The following is a 6,278-nucleotide window of genomic DNA, read 5'->3' as shown; positions in this document are numbered from 1 at the left end:
CACGAATATTTTATAATTTCGAATCGAAACCGCGCATTCTATGGAAGCGACGGTGCTGTTCCTAGCGGATGGAATGCAAATTTATGCGATCGTTACAATGCCTGACTTTTTCATTGAATTGCATTAAGAAAAAGCAAGAATAATAAAATTTTGATGCTGTTAGCAAAGAAAAAAAATATATGAAAAAATAGGTGTAACTATTACTAATTATTTAAAAAATAAATAATAATATTCGTTTAAGTTAAAAAAATTTTTGATTGTTAAAATAATTAATGTAGCTGATGAAAAAATTAATAATTTTAAAGGCTTCAATGACAAAAATATTTAAAACATATATGATCAGAAGAATTAATAAAAAATATATGATGTATAACCAATACAAATATAATAATAATTAAAATATGTAAGACTACATCTTAAGTTTCACAGTAAAGAATCTTTTCACCTTTGAATTTTCACAATTTTAATTTTTAAAGAAAATATTTTTTTTAAGAAATGGCAATTCTAATTAAAATGTTTGGGGGAATAATTTAGTCAAAACTCAATGACAAGACAGATAAATGAAAAAATGGATTTCATATTATTTAATATAATGTATATATTTATTTCAAACCTCATTGCAAACCTCATTTCCAAAGTGAACAGACTCTAAACTATTAAATTCTATAAACAAATGTACCGTACTCATAACGCTCAGTGAGAGGAAATTCAGTTTTTTCGTTCATTTTGACGTTCCGAACTTTTGTTTTATCAATCATTATTTCATTCAAACTATGCAAAAATTGAAATTTTGTACATAACAATCTTTTACGTTTTAATAACTGATCAGGAAAACTTTATATTGACTTAAAGGAATTTTTATGGACCCATAAAATATAAATCATTTGCTTATTATTTCAGTTATTTGTTATAAACAAATTGACAAATTGTCTTACTTTTGGTAATTTTTTTAAAGTGCTTCACATTAATGTAGGAATGGCACTTAATAACAACAAAAACTTTAAAGTTTATAATAACTATTGTTATAGATCATTCTTTTGGCAAAATATTAGAATTTGAGGTTTTTAAAATTAAAATGTTTTCAATTGCCAGAATGACCTCAGGTATTCCTGAAACTAATAAATATTCAATAATATTTGATAAAACCTAACAATTTAATATTTTGTAAGCAAATTAGATGAAAAAATTCAACATTTTTGTCCTTTCGCATATAATTTTTTTGGTTTGCACTGGAAATGTTTTAAGATGTTGGAAGAATGACTGCTAGTCAGAAAAATATTTGAGAAGTTAACAATAACCATTGTTATGAATAATTCTCGTGACAAAATATTTAAATGTGAGGTTTTATCAAATTTTTTGTTTTATTAAGTCGCTACAGTCGCTACGGTAATTCCTAAGAAAATGTATCTTTGATAATATTTAGTAGAATATAACAACTTACATGTTTATAAACAATTCACATAAACAATTTCCAAATGTTGGGAGTTTCACTTCATGAAAGTCGTGTTTTCAATCCTAATAGATTGATAATGAATCATAACACTGCGTGCTAAGATTCACTCACTACAAAATCTTTTGACAATAACCCACTGAGTTGGCAATCAAAGAAAATTTTAATTTGTGAAAACCTGAAGTTTAAATATTTTGTCACCAGAATTTTTAATAACAGTGGTTATTGTTAACTTTTTAAAATATTTTTGTGACTAGCAGTCATTCGTCCAATAGCTTAAAAAATTTCCAGAGCAAAACAAAATTTTCTATCTGAAAGGGCCAACATTTTAAATTTGTTTATCTAATTTGTTTACAAAAATTGTTTATTACTGTGGTTATTACAAACGTTTACATTATTTTTGTTATAAAATGTCATTTCTACAAGTAATTTAAAGCACTTTTAACACAATTTTTTTACCGATAATATGACTATTTGTCAATTTGTTCATAAAATTGGTTTATAACAAATAATTGGAATAATACCGAATTTATTTGTATCCTATGAGTCACTAAACATTCATTTAAGACAGTATAAAGTTTTCCTCATCAGTTATTAAAGCGTAAAAAATTGGTATGTCCAAAATTTAATTTTTTCCATGATTTGTGTGGAAAAATTAATAATAGAAAAATAGAGGAGACAAAAGTTCGGAGATTGAACGTCTATAAATTTAATTATCTTTAATTCAAAACAAAAAATTTAATATCGCAAGAAAATTGAAGGCTCTGGACATTTTTGAATGAAAAAAGAGCATTTCCTCTACCTGTGCATCATGAGAATAGTGCGTTTGTTCATAGAGTTTAATAGCTTATAGTCTGTTGATTTTAGAAATGAGGTTTGCAATAATATAATTAAATAATTAATTTAAAATCTCCTTCAAATTTAAATTTTGTAATAAAATTATCAGATGTTGAATGCAGCGTGAAAAAAGCTTTCAAGATTAAGCAAACAAAAAATGATTTAACTGCATAAATGTATATATGATGTTCGGTTCAATTTAAATAAATACATTCATTATATTAAATACAGTGAAACTCTTCTGTAGCTCCGATTTGGGGACTGACCTTGGATGGCAACTAACTCATTATAGGCTGCTCCGCTTTTGTTTGTTCACGCCTGACTGCCCGTCTGAGTGACAGCCGCAAGTCCCGCGCACCCCTTTTACGCCTACATGCGGCGCGGCGTCAATTCTCGGAAAGGCTAAAGAAGGGAGGGCTATTGAAGATTTTCACTGTAATATTAAATCCATTTTCTCATTTATCAGTCTTGCCATTGACTTTTTACCAAATTATTCCCTCCAAACATTTTTATTAAAATTACCATTACTTTTTTTAAATATTTTATTTTAAACTTGAAATTGTTAAGATTTTAAACGTACAAAGATGATTTCCTTTGCAGCTGAAGCTGTATTCTTACATATTTTAATTATTATTATATTTATATTGGATATGAGTGATATATTTTTCATTAATTCTTCTGATTATGTATATGTTTTAAATAATTTTGTCATTGAGGTCTTAAATATTATTAATTTTGTATTAGCTACATGAATAATTTTAAAAATAAATATTTTTGTAACTATAACAAATAATAAAAACAATAATATCAGCAAAATAAATCATAGAAATATGAAGTTCGAACTGCTTTCAAAATGTATTTGAAAATTAAGTTTTATTCATATTATACTACCTATTTTTATGACATTTTCTTTTTTTAAATGATGAGTAATAGTTACTCTTATTTTTAGATTTATTTGTTTTCTGTTTATTTGCAAACAGCATTAAGTTTTTAATTATTTTTGCTATTTCCTAATGCAATTCAATGAAAAAGACAGAACTACTTTTGGTGGCGCCATCTGTTGGTGTATTTTGACCAACAGTTCCTCTCCGCATCGTAAGAAAATTACTGCATCATACACATACATAGTCGAGGCAGGGGCTGAGGCAGGGGTTTGCTAGGGACACCTTAACTCGAACATATTTGAGCATGATCTAACAAATACATGGTCTAGCCACTTGAGGGCCCTGTTTCGTTCAAGTAACGCAACCGCTTAATTCCACCATTTTGTTAGTTTGGCCGCACAGTTTGAGTTTGACGCGTAAGACTATATGGCGAACCGTTATAGGAAAATCAATTAAGACACTTCGTTTAAATTACTTGAAATAATTCCAAGCTTGTCATTAATTTTGAATCTTTTCAAAATTTCGACATATCTCTTAAAATTACTAAAATTTTGTGTACAAATAATAAGTGTTCAATTGTTATTTGTGCGTCAAAATTTAACAATTTCACTCATAAATTAAACAATTTTTAAATAGAACAATTAAAATTGTAACGCTTCAAAATCAAAAGTTCTTTGAAAATCTAAAGATTCAAAGCAATTCAGTTTCAAATTGATTTCTTTTCAATATTTGGTTTAAATTTACTCGTTTTGAATCAACAGTGAAATATTGCTAAATATTACATACTTATTCTTTTTTTACATTAAGAACTTTCAAATGAAATGGGTTAAAAATTAAATAATTTAGACTCACAATATTTTTAATTTATTAAAAATATTTAATTATGAATATATTATTATGGATTTATTTTTAAGTGGAAAATAGTCAAACGCACATTTACATTTTTTAATGGCTGAAAACATTAATAGAAGTAATATATTAATAAATTTATTTATTAAATTTAATATAAAAAAATACATAAAGGAATACCTGAAACTGTGAATGAAAAATATATTATTGATCAATTATGAGTACAGACCCATTTTTAAAATAATTTATTTATTTAATATTTACAGTTGATAAACTAAAACTGTTTTTTTCAAAAATGTTCAGCTTGAAATACTTTTAATTTTTAATTGTTTAAATCCTCAAAACTGCACTTTAATTATTTTCAAAACTGTTTAAATATAACTTGGGCAGATTTTTCTTCTGAAAATTCGTAAAATTCTCAGTTTCCCAGTCCGACGGCCACCCAGTTCTTTATAAAAAAATCTTCGACTTTAAAAACTTGTAATTTTTAATTTTCTTAACCTCTAAAACTGCATTTTAAAGTTCTTCAATTAAAATATATGCTGAAAAAAAAAAACAAATTTAACTGGAAAATTTTTAAAGAGACAGATTTTCGAATTAAGCATTCTAAACTAAATGGTATAATAATATATAAAAATCACAATTTAGGAAAAAACGGGTGAAATTAAAGTTGGACAACATTTTTATTATAAAAATTTTGTAACATTCTCGGTCAAAAAATAAATTCACTGCAATTTCCCGGTTGTCCCGTACAGCGGCCAACCTGCACTGCATTATATAATTTTCTTTAGTCAGAACTTTCCCACTTGACTTCAATTTCATTTTATTTGACACAGATACGTCATTTTTTGTCAGCAGATAGAAGTTATAAAACACATAACCTAAAATTGTAGTTAATCCGTATTTTCCTTTAACAATCTTTAACATGATTATAATACATTTTATAAGGATTCAAATATTTATACACCTGAAAAGTACAAGAAATTTTTATTCTTACATTTGGCATTTTAAAATCCCTTACGTTTGCCGATTTTCTTATCCAAGATGGAGAAATTAAGCGGTGGGTCCTTATTGGTTCGGCTTTTTTTACTTGCGCGTGGCTAGACCATGTATTTGTTAGATCATGTATTTGAGCATTGAATTGGCATGACCATGGTTTAATGGATCATGACGAGGGGTACGTTCAAGACGACCACACGTGTGCACTCATGGAGAATAGACATAAGGAGACCAAACTAGTGGAACTACAAATGGACACTTTTCTGTTGCTAGAAGTACGCACACAGCCATGTGCAAAATCACACTTACGTATAGTTCAAAACTTCCCGAGCGTGTCGTGCCAACCGCACTTAAAAAAATATGGCTGCCGATGTGAGAGCGAGTCAAATGTAGATAAATAATTATTGAAAAATTAATAGTTTGTGAATAAAGGAAAGAATGTTAAAATTAAAAATCGCTGTATAAAAGCGAAAGTTTCCAACAAGTGTGGTTTCAAGTGTCGTGTACAAGACTTTCAGAGTAGTATAAGTTGTATGTTTATTGTTTATGTTACGAATGCGTCGAACACCTGTCGCACGCATAGTGTTGGCAAAAATAATTTGATATTTTCATAAACATACTACCTACCTCTTCCATGGCGGATAATTTTTTATTCCACAAACATTTCAAAAAATCCTGTCTGACTATTAATTATTTATTTGTTCAAGCGAATTGTTAAAACAAAACAATAGAGGCGGCCATATATTTTTTAAGTGCGGTTGGCTTGTCACGTTCGGAAAGTTTTGAACTATACATAAGTGTGATTTTATACATGCGTATGTGCGTACTTCTGGCAACAGAAAAAAGACCGTTTCTGGTGAAGTCCATGCATTATAGATTGGTCTCCTTATATCTATTCTCCATGGGTGCACCCAAAGCCGTTCCTCCAACGCTGCTGAACGATTTAGAGTGCACACGTATGGTCGTCTTGAACGTACCCCAGTGGTGTCAGAACGCGAATATCTCTGCCATGCGCAGTAGTGATTTTTGTATATTTTTAGGTTATGTCACATTATGTGTCAACCTAAGAACCAGGAGGGTGCTTCCACTGTACTGACCAATACAAAAAATTTGTCACGGGAGTTGAAAACAACCATGCGGTGGCGCTAGTAGTAACTTTGTTCTACAAAACCATACAGTACCATAGGAAAATTGCATAAAAATTACAAAATAAATATGAGAAACACTTCAAACTCATTTTCTCTTCATAGTGTAGAGTC

Source organism: Belonocnema kinseyi, chromosome 8 (genome assembly GCF_010883055.1).
Source record: "Belonocnema kinseyi isolate 2016_QV_RU_SX_M_011 chromosome 8, B_treatae_v1, whole genome shotgun sequence".
NCBI lineage: Eukaryota > Metazoa > Arthropoda > Insecta > Hymenoptera > Cynipidae > Belonocnema > Belonocnema kinseyi.
Note: the sequence above shows the minus strand (reverse complement) of the source record.